The 12,147-nt window shown below is 39.0% G+C and overlaps 1 pseudogene; it reads right to left on the reverse strand.

The window, feature by feature from the left end:
- Positions 1-655: 655 nt before the first annotated feature.
- LOC146946612 (uncharacterized) lies at positions 656-11,979 on the reverse strand (annotated as a pseudogene).
- Between the last annotated feature and the right edge of the window lie 168 nt (positions 11,980-12,147).

Consider the following 12,147-nt stretch of genomic DNA (forward strand, 5'->3'; position numbering starts at 1 on the left):
ACAGAGGAGCTTGGAATAGATGTTCGTTCCTTGCTTCTGGTGAGTTCTAGCTTCAAAGATCGAAAATAAATCGATCTTTTCACTCTTCTTCTTCTTCGCGATTTCCGTGAAATTCTGTGAATTTGTTGTTGTTTATGATGAGAATTGATGAGGATTGAGCGATTCAGTGATGATTTGATGTGAATTTGAGAATCTGGAAAAGTTAGGGTTTCGGTTTGGGATGAGTATTCATCGAGTTCTTGATGAACTTTGCTGTTTGATCTATCTTCTTCTCTTTTTTCAAAATTCCTTGTGATCGCGTCGAATTCGTCGTAGTTGTTGACGGATTCACGCTTGAATTGCAAGGAACGAGTTCAATGATGATGATTACACATGTAATCACTGAGAACTTTGCTGAATCCGAAAATATTTTTGTTGAATTGAAAGTATTTTGGCTTCGATTTTTGGAAACTTGTGTTGATTTTGTGTATTTTGTGATGAATTTGTGAACTTGTGTTTGTTTTGGATGAATCTGGAAACGGTTAGGGTTTGTTAGATGATGAAGTTCTTCATGAACTTCATCATGTTCTTGATGAAAATGTGACTTTGATCCACTTTTTGAGAGAGAGAAAGAAAAGGTTGTGTTTGCGTGATTTGGCTGTGATGTGTCACTGGATTATTGAGGTCTGAATTCTGACTTTGACCTTGACCATGAGTTGGCTTTTATAGCTGATGACTGTGATAATTGGACCAATGAGAGACTGCCATGTGGACCTGGACCACTAAGAACTTGACACCTGTACTTGGACTTGTAACTGACTCGGCTTTGGCTTAAAATTGACTTTGGGGACCTTTCTGCAAAAATAAAAACTACAAGGACCAATCTGCAATATTTAAGAAAAGGACTAAAAACAAAATTAAAGATTGTGAAGGACTAATATGCAAAAGGACTAAAAAGTCAAATTAATACTAAAAATGAATTAAAATTGGTAATTGGAAAAAATTTAAAGTGAAACAAAAATAAAAAACACCAAAAAAGGACTAAAATGAACCAACTACTTAAATGAGGTACTTCAAAGTAACCTCTCTCTGCCAAAATTTCATGTGAAATGACCAAAATGCCCCTAGGGACTAAAACGACTCAAAATGACTCTGATGCAACTTTAAAATGGCTTTTTAACAGGGAATTAAAGCAAGAGTTTATACAAGCAAATTGAAAGACTCAGAGACAATTTTTCAGAGATTAAACAGAGTTTTGACACTGGAAATGACTAAAATGCCCTTAGGGGCTAAAGTGACTCAAAATGACTTCAAATGTGATTTTTTTTTGAAATGGATTTTAACATGAGATTGAAACGAAGACTTATTCAAACCAATTGAAAAGACTCAAACAATTTTTAAGGACTAAAATGAGTTTGAATGCAGGAAATGACTAAAATGCCCTTCTTCATGAATTTTGCAAATATCATTGAAATAAGATGCAGAGAAAGATGCAATTGATCAGAGACACATCAAATGACTTGAAATGCAAGAAAAGAAGAATTGAGCTAGTATTTTTAGGTCCAAAATTAGGGTATAACACTTATGTATGAAACCAATGGGTGAAATTGTTAGTAATGTAAGGCATAAAAGAATAGAGATATAGGCAAGTAAAGCTATCATAACAAAAGATAAGAAAATTGGTATAAAAACAAGCAAGAACAATATGTAATAGACCTAAAATTCACCCCCAAGGCAAGGCTTAAATATGACTTATAACTCTCATGATTCAACATATTTTCAAGACATGAAACCCAGGGTTTAAAATGAGAATCTAAGAGTTATTGTAAGCCTTACATTTGAATGTGAATTTAGACCTATTTGCACTATTTATTCACAAACATAGCTTGCAAAGCAAGCAACTAACCAACACATGCACATATTCAATACAAACACACACTCAAACAGTAACAAAATTCCACAAGATCATATACCATGAATCACAAACATCTATCAAGAAAAGGAATCAAATCATGCAATTTTCAAAGACTTTTTAATATGAAATTCAAGTAATAAAGCAAGAAATTGTCACAATAATTTTCATCAAGTTTTTTAGTAAACAAGTAACACAAAAACATCACAAAATTATCAAGAAAATATATGTATATTTCATGGAATTTTCTAAAACAAATTAGTCATGACAGGGGTGCAATTATCAAAGAAATAATGTGGAAATAGCAAAAAACAAGTGAAAAAACGAAAATCTGCAAAGGAACAGGTCCAGGCCCAAAGGAAGGTGGATCCTGGATCATCCAAACTCACCAGGGACGTTGGATTGATCCAGTTCTTGAAACCCTAGATCAGACGGTGCAAACACATGGTCCAGGAGTGAACCAAACTGGTTCAGGTGAACCGGCCTGGTTCACACTCCTTTAAATACATAAGAGGCCGGTCCAAGGCCATTCCCACTTCTCTTTCTCTCTATTCTCTCCAACCTAGTGAGAGAAGCTCTCACTTCTCTCTAAGATTCCGTCGTCTTCTCCGACGAACACTACGGCGGAGGTGTGGTGGCTTGCCGGTGGCGCCGCCGCACCTAAATATTTTTCTGGCAATTTTTAACACCATCGTGTTCATCTGAGACTCCTCTCTATGATTATGGCACTAATTTCTTGAAACAAAGCCTAGATATGGACAGATCTACACTTGATTCATACGGTTTCTAGGTTTTCAAATCTTTTTGTAACTTCTTGAAATGAAACCCTAATCTACATTATTTTCTTCACTGATTATGATTATAAGCTTAGATTTACAAAACAAACGGTGAATCTTTGAGGATTTACATTTTTAGGGTTTCGCTTCAAACTTTTTTGAACCTTTTCAAAGTTTCCGCTTCGATTCACCGTTTATTTTCAATTACGAACCTTCGATGATGATTTAGAGTGAAAACGAGAAGGATTTCTATGTTTACCTGGATTTGAATGGGAGATTTCAGATGAGATTCTTCGGAAAACTTGAGTCCTGGATGTGTTCTTGATGCTTCTGGTAAGTTTTGAAAAACTGAAAATAAATCAGTTCTTGATCCTCTTCTTCTTTGCCGATTGAATTCAACTTCAATTTCTTCGTCTTCTCTCTCTCAGCTTTCTTCTTGTGATCGCCCTAGGGTTTGAATTGCAAGAAGAAAGGGAAGCAGTTCAATGATGATGATTACGCAAGTAATCACTGAGAACTTCGCTAAATTCGAAAAGATTTTTGTTGAATTGAAAGCGTTTTGGCTTCGATCTTTGGAAATTTGTGTTGATTTTGTGTATTTGGTGGTGAATCTGTGAATTTGTTGTTGTTTTCGTTGTCTTGCGATGAATTGAGATGGAGATAGTTGTGAATTGGTAGTTTTGGTGTTGAATTGGTGAAGATTCGATGTGAATTTGGGATTCTGAAACAGTTAGGGTTTGAAGGTTCTTCAAACCTTTCATCATGTTCTTGGGATCTTTCTGGATTTTGATTCTTTGATCTGGGAGAGAGAAATGTGAATGTGTTTATGAGTTGGCACTGCGTGATTGATGATTCTGGACACTTGTGCAGTGAATGCGCCTTTTATAGGCTGCCATGTGGCCTTTGACCCAATGAGATGCTGACATGTGGACTTGGCTGATGACTTGGACAAAAGGGCTGAAATTCGACTTGGGGACTTCCCTGCAATTACCAAAAAATAATGGACTGGACCGTAAAATTAAAAAAGGACTGAAACGTAATTTAACAACTTGGGGGACTAAAATGAAAATACTAGAAAATAGGGACTTTAATGAAAATAACAATAAAATTTTGACTAAAATTTGGGAATTTGGAATAAACGTAAAGTGAAACCAATAAAAAACACAAAACGGACTAAAATGAACCAACTACTAAATGAGGTACTTTAAAGTAACCTCTCTCTGTCAAAATTTTGTGTGAAATGACTAAAATGCCCCTAGGGACTAAAATGACTCAGAATGACTCAAATGCAATTTTAAAATGGTTTTTAACAGGGAATTAAAGCCAGAGTTTATACAAACTAAATGAAAAGACTCAGAGACAAGTTTTAGGGATTTAAACAGAGTTTTAACACAGGGAATGACTAAAATGCCCTTTGGGGCTGAACTGACTCAAAATGACTTCAACTGTGATTTTTGAAATGGATTTTAGCATGGGATTGAAACAAGGACTTATTCAGATCAATTGGAAAGACTCAAACAATTTTCAAGGACTAAAATGAATTTGAATCCAGGAAAAGACTAAAATACCCTTCTTCATGAATTTTGCAGACAAGACTGAAATAAAATGCAGAGAAATATGCAATTGATCAGAGACAAATTCAAATGACTTGTAATGCAAGAAAAGTATTTTGGATGACTTGAAATGCAAGAAAACATGAACAAAGACACAGTTGAAAAGATTTTTGAAGCTGAATTGAGAGATAAAGCAGAGTAAAATGTCAGTGTAAACAATAGCAAATTGGCAATTCTTCAAGGGTGATAAACATATATTCAAGATGGAAGAAATGTTTTGAATAAGTATTTTTAGGTCCAAAATTAGGGTATAACAGCTGCCCCTATTTAAGTTTCTTTGTCCGGAAAGTCAAGAGACGAAGTCTTTGATTTAACGGGACGACGATACTTAAATATTAACATTTGCACTGTTTTTGGACATAAAAATATGTTTCTCACATTTTCAAAAACATGAATGCCATGCAACATTTTGATTATGAATGAAAGACAAACAACTGGAGTCTACGAAGCATGTCATATCACTGGGGATCTAGGTAGATATTGACAGGGTAGACAAACCAGGGGATAAAGATAGGTACAAGTTGTTCTTTGGATCGAACTTGCCACTTGACCATGAAATACAAACAAGAGATGGGTACAAGCTGTTCTTTGGGTCGAACTTGCCGCTTGACTGGGGATAGAAATACAAGGCAGGTACAAGCTGTTCTTTGGATCGAACTTGGCACTAGACCGGAAACATAGACATATAGAAAGATACAAGCTGTTCTTTGGATCGAACTTGTCGCTTGACTGAAAACATAAACAGATAGGCAGGTACAAAATGTTCTTTGGATCGAACTTGCCATTTGACCTGGAGGCATAGACAAAAAGTTGATACAAGCTGTTCTTTGGATCGAATTTGCGGCTTGATCAATTATCACAACATGTAGGTTGGTGCAAACTGTTCTTTGGATCGAACTTGTCGTTTGACCGATAACAAAATATAAGCCGGGTACAAACTGTTCTTTGGATCAAACTTGCCGTTTGACCGGAAGCATAGGCATATAAGCAGGTACAAGCTGTTCTTTGGATCGAACTAGCCACTTGACCAATAACGAGACATATAGCAAGGTACATTGAAGGTTTGATTTAACAAGATATAAATTGAGGGTAGACTGAGATTGACTTGATTTGAAGATAGACATGACCATTATTGTTGGCCCAAAACCAAATTGAGAGTGAATTAGCATTGATTGAGACACTGAATTGAATTGAAAGTTAATATTGAAAGAGATATTGAAAGTTGAAAACAATCAGAGACATAGACAAAGACACTGAATTGAGAGTTGAAATTGAATTGAATTAGAAATTGAGATTGAATTGAAATTGAGATTGTGTTGAGTTGGAAATTGAAATTGAGTTGAATTGAAAGTTGAGATCGGGAATGCAAAATGTATGTATGGTATAGCAAGGTTACTAAATGTATGAGCACATAAAATGCATGATTATGCATGTATGAATGCTTGAAATGCATGATTGGTTCGCAGTTTGACAGAGAAATTTCACAGAGACAGACGAAACATTGGAAGATTGGGCACGTAGTGGCTCGTGCTATAACATATTCATTTGGAAATCCTCTTTGGAGAGACCGTCGTTGAAGACGTATCAAAACCATGGCTGAGGGCAATAAAAACTTGTAGAGGGGGGACCCTGGAAGATTCCTGGATACAGGTCGCCGTTGTTAGGCGTGTCAGTGCTGGGTAAACATTGGATGTTTGCATCTGTGGCCAATGCTTTTCATATTATCATTCTTTCTTTTTCATTTTTCATTTTTCAATCCCATTTTGCCTGAACCGCCCTTTCGGGTTTTCGATTCACCGGGAATAAATTCTTTTTATTGCCCCATTTTTGCCTGAATTGCCTTCATAAGTTGTCAATCAGCGGGGTGCTCATTTTTGCCTAAGCCGCCCTTTCGGGTTTTCGACTTAGCGAGCTTTTTATTTTCATTTTTCATTTTTCATTCTATTTTTTCATTCTTGCCATTGACCACATATCATCCTGGGGAACAACCTGCTTGTAACGTGTATTGAAATGGACATTGATATACATTTATTTATGCATGTTTCACTGGAATGTACCCTATTGCTCAGGTTTGCTTTCAAAATAGACAGAAAAAGGTTTTTTTTAATTTCCAAAGATGTTTGTTCCAAACATTGACATTATCAAATAGAAAGGAAATATTTTGTATATAGTATTGAAAATAGAAAGAAAAATAGAGCTTCAAACAATAGCACAGGCTCAAATTGATGTAGAAGAGTGAGAGTCAGCCAAAGGCATGACTTCACGGATTTACAAAGCTTGGAAAATGGTAATTTTATTGGTTGGTGATACATTGAACACAATGACTGCTACATTTCATAGAAATTTTGAATTCACAAGTACAGAAGCTTCTGATGAAGACGATCATTGACAGTTGCAGATGCCCCAAGGGGTGATGGTGGTTTGCCAGATATAGTTACTTGTCTTTTATTATCAATCTCATTTTTGCATGAACCGCCCTTTCGGGTTTTCGGCTCATCGAGACGCTCATTCGTGCCTGAGTTGCGTACAATCTCAGCGAGCTTTTTCATATTCATTTATTTTGTCCCCAACTTTTGCCTGGATCGCCCTTTTGGGTTTTCAATCCACCGGGAAGCGCATTTTTGCCTAGGCCGCCCTTTCGGGTTTTCGACCTACCACGCTGTTCTTTTCTTTTTAGACAAAGTATTTCTTGACTATATCGGCATTGACAGGATTCAGAAGTTCAACACCATCCATGTGTGTAAGGATCAAAGCACCACCAGAGAAAGCCTTCTTGACAACATAAGGACCTTCATAGTTAGGTGTCCACTTGCCCCTTGGGTCGGGTTGCTTGCTTATTCTCCTTTTCAATACAAGTTCGCCCTCCTTGAATTCACGAGGTCGTACTTTCTTGTCAAACGCATTCTTCATCCGCATTTGATACAACTGTCCATGAGCCATAGAATCCATACGTTTTTCTTCAATCAAATTCAAATGATCATACCGACTCTGACACCATTCAGCCTCAGTTAGTTTTGCTTCCATGATCACTCGAAGAGATGGAATCTCCACTTCCAGAGGGAGAATTGCTTCCATGCCATATACCAGAGAGAAAGGAGTTGCCCCGGTTGAACTGCGCACCGTAGTACGGTAACCATGCAAGGCAAAAGGTAGCATCTCATGCCAGTCTTTGTAAGTAGTGACCATCTTCTGAACAATCTTCTTGATGTTTTTGTTAGCGGCCTCAACTGCACCATTCATCTGAGGCCTGTAAGGAGAAGAGTTGTGATGTTCGATCTTGAATTCTTCACATAAAGCCTGCATCATGCTATTGTTCAGATTGGAACCATTGTCAGTGATGATCTTGTTGGGAACACCATATCGACAGATGATGTTATTCTTGATAAACTTTACTACCACTTGCTTGGTCACGTTTGCATAGGAAGCAACTTCAACCCATTTGGTGAAATAGTCAATTGCCACTAGAATGAAACGATGTCCGTTGGAAGCTTTTGGTTCAATTCTTCCGATCATGTCAATGCCCCACATAGAGAAAGGCCATGGGGAAGAGATAACATTGAGGGCATGTGGAGGCACATGGATCTTGTCAGCATAAATTTGACATTTGTGGCATCTCTTGGCATGTCTGTGGCAGTCACGCTCCATAGTTATCCAGTAATAGCCGGCTCTTAACAGTTTTCTTGACATAGTGTGACCGGTAGCATGGGTCCCAAAGGTACCGTCATGTACAACATGCATCAATTTCTCAGCTTCTTGTTTATCAACACATCTCAACAAGACCATGTCATAGTTCCTCTTGTATAGGATTTCTCCGTCCAGAAGGAATTTACTAGCCCATCTTCTCAGGGTCTTTTTATCCCTGTTGGAAGCACCAGGTGGATATTCATGACTCTACAAGAACTGTTTGATATTATGATACCAAGGTTTTCCATTATTCACATCTTTATCAGCTTGATCTGGCATATTTTCAATAGTAAACACATGAGCGGGTCTATCAAGACGTTGTACTTTGATTTCGGGTACGTCATTCCAATGGTTCACACGAAACATGGAAGACAAAGTAGCAAGAGCGTCAGCCATCTGGTTTTCATCCCGAGGGATATGGTGTAGCTCAACCTTGGTAAAGTATGTCAACAGACGCCTTGCATAGTCACGGTAAGGGATCAGCTTCTCATGATGAGTCTCCCATTCACCCTTTATCTGATTAATAACAAGTGCGGAATCTCCATAGATGTCAAGGTTCTTAATTCTCATATCAATGGCTTCTTCAATGCCCAAGATGCATGCTTCATATTCAGCTATGTTGTTCGTGCATTCAAAGGTTATTCGAGCAGTGAAAGGAATGTGGTGCCCCTGCGGAGTTACAATAATGGCCCCGATCCCTTTACCATAAGCATTGACAGCACCATCAAATACTATTCCCCACTTGCTATTAGGATCTGGCCCCTCATTGATCAATGGCTCTTCACAGTCTTTTGCTTTCAGATACATAATCTCTTCATTAGGGAAATCAAACTTAATCGGCTGGTAATCATCAAGAGGTTGACAAGCAAGATGCTCAGCAAGGATGCTTCCTTTGATTGCTTTCTGAGCTTTGTACACAATATCATATTCAGACAACAACATTTGCCAACGTGCAATCTTTCCAGTAACAACAGGTTTTTGAAAGATGTACTTGATTGGATCCATTCGGGATATCAACCAAGTTGTATGATTCACCATATAATGACGCAGGCGTTTGGCAGCCCAAGCTAAAGCACAACAAGTCTTTTCAAGCATTGTATACCGAGTCTCACAGTCGGTGAACTTCTTGCTCAGATAGTAGATAGCATGTTCTTTCTTTCCAGTCTCGTCTTGTTGGCCGAGAACACAACCCACAGAATCATTCAGTACTAACAGGTACATAATCAAAGGCCTTCCTTCCACTGGCGGGACAAGGATAGATGGTTCTAACAGGTATTCTTTAATGCTATCAAAAGCTTCCTGACATTCATCATTCCACACAACAGGCTGATTCTTTCTGAGCAATTTGAAAATTGGACCACAGGTAGTAGTCATGTGAGATATGAATCTTGAAATATAATTCAGGCGTCCGAGGAAACCTCTGACTTGCTTTTCAGTTTGAGGGGTCGGCATCTCTTTGATGGCTCGGACCTTGTCAGGATCCACTTCAATGCCTCTTTGACTGACAATGAAGCCTAGCAACTTTCCTGATCTTACACCAAATGTGCACTTGTTAGGATTCAACCGCAGCTTGTACTTTCTTAATCTTTCGAACATCTTTTTCAAATACACCACATGCTGCTCTTCATCACTTGATTTCACAATCATGTCATCAACATATACTTCAATCTCCTTGTGAATCATATCATGAAACAAAGTTGTCATGCCCCTCTGATAGGTTGCACCAGCATTTATCAAGCCGAACGGCATCACTTTATAACAGAACGTTCCCCACGGAGTGATGAAAGACGTCTTTTCTCTATCTTCAGGAGACATTCGTATCTGGTTATAGCCAGAGAAACCATCCAGAAAAGAGAACACTTTAGACTGAGCAGTACTGTCAACAAGCACGTCAATATGAGGCAATGGGAAGTTATCTTTTGGACTGGCTTTGTTCAGATCTCTGTAATCAACACACATTCGAACTTTCCCATCTTTCTTCGGTACTGGTACAATGTTGGCAATCCACTCAGGATATTCAGCTGTCATGAGGAAACCCGCATCAATTTGCTTCTGCACCTCAGCCTTGATCTTAAGAGCCATGTCTGGACGAGACCTTCTCAATTTCTGTTTGACAGGAGGACATTCAGGTCTTGTCGGTATCCGATGTTCCACAATCTTGGGATCTAGACCCGGCATATCTTCATAGGACCATGCAAAGACATCTGGATAGTCATGGAGAAGCTGAGTAATCTTTTTTTTTCACTTCTGGCTCGAGTGCAGCACCGATCTTGATCTCTCGCTTGTTCTCTTCAGTACCCAGGTTGACAAGCTTAACCTCTTCCTGGTGAGGCTGAATGGCTCTCCTTTCCTGCTCAAGCAGTCGAGTGATCTCATATGGTATCTTTTCATCATCTTCCTCATCTTTAGCTTCATACACAGGGAATTCAAAATTTGGAGGAACCATAGGGTCACTGTGTTCAACGGGTTTATTGTGGTTCAATCTGCATAATATGATTGGGATGATTTTAGAAAAAAATGTTTTTTATGCAGATTTTTGAAATTAATAAGAAAATACAGATGTTTTGGTTTTTTCTGGCATTACCATTATTTCCAAGAAAAAGGCACTAAAAAGTAAAAAAACAAAGAGTCGTGAAAAAGACGACAACTTTTATTGATAACGGCAATGCCGAAACAAACATGCCCTTACAAGGATATCACTTTCGCCTTGGGCAGAGCGAAAGGATTGTTATTTTGAAAACAAAGAAAAGCATGAGCAACAAGACACATTACATGGAAGCATGCATGACTAAAGGAACATCAATGGCCTCCCAATTTCTCACGGTGCCTCCTGGTACAACAAATGTAGGCACATAACTACTTTCAGCAGCATCTTCAGCAATAGCATTAATGAACCCAGCACTATAGAAAGTTCCTTTTGAAACACTTGAGGTCGGGGAGAACCCAAGGCCCTCTTTACGCTTATTCTCCAAAATCTGTATCACTTTGCCCCAGCCAGCATCTTGCCCTTCTTGAACAGCTTTCTGGGCGTCTTTCAATGAAGCCATACTAGCACTAGCTTTTCGGGGTTCTGCACCTTCAACAGTCAAGCCTTGAAATGACGTCCCTTCAGCGGACCCTGCTTCAACACAAGAGAAAGATGACACTTGGCTAACTAGATATGCTTCTTCACCATGTACAGTGACAAGCTTACCATTCCTCATAAACTTGAGCTTATGGTGCAGGTAGAAGTTACTGCCCCAGCGTCATGAATCCACGGTCTTCCGAGGAGACAACTGTAAGAAGCATTGATGTTCATGACCTGGAAAGTGATCTGAAATGTCTCAGGACCAATGGTAATTGGTAGATCTACCTCCCCAAGAACATCCTTGCGAGATCCGTCGAAAGCCTTAACCAGATAGCTACTTCCTCTTAGAGAGAGTCCATGATGACTCAACTGTCTCAGTGTGGACTCAGGAATTACATTTAAGGATGATCCAGTGTCCACCAGCACATTGGATATCATGTCAGACTTACAGTGTACTGAGATATGCAAAGCCAAGTTGTGGTGTTTCCCTGCTTCGGGGAGCTCATCGTCACCAAACCCAAAGTTATTGCAAGCAGTAATGTTACCCACTATTCCATTGAACTGATCCACGGAGACTTCATGGTCAACATAGGCCTGTTCTAGGACCATCATTAACACTTTCCTGTGGGCTTCTGAGCTTAGGAGCAGAGACAAGATGGATATTTTTAACGGAGTTTGCAACAGCTGGTCTACAATCTTATAATCACTCTTTTTAATAAGCCTCAGAATTTCATCCAGATTAGACTCCTCAATAGATTGGCATGTTGGGCCGGCGTTCTTGTCAAAAGGAGGAGCAACTGGCGGAGTTATTGTAGCAACAGGTGTAACCACCTTCTTTTGGAACAAGGGTGGACGGACTTTTCCGCTTCTCAGAGCTGTGATTTCTCCAGCAACGTTATCAACCGTAGCTGGTGATACCAAAGGCACTTCCACCCCATTCTCAATCATAGTTGCATCATACTTGTAAGGGATTGCCTTAGTAGAGGCATAAGATACCGGGCCAGGTAGCCTGATCACCAAAGGTTCAACATTCCTTGTCTGAGATGCACTTCCAGCAGGAGAATCATGAAACACTGGCACAATCACACAAACATCACTGGCAATCAAGTGCTTGTC

The sequence above is a fragment of the Medicago sativa genome, chromosome 2 (genome assembly GCF_051527215.1).
Source record: "Medicago sativa cultivar Bolivia chromosome 2, Bolivia_mono, whole genome shotgun sequence".
In the NCBI taxonomy this organism is placed as follows: domain Eukaryota; kingdom Viridiplantae; phylum Streptophyta; class Magnoliopsida; order Fabales; family Fabaceae; genus Medicago; species Medicago sativa.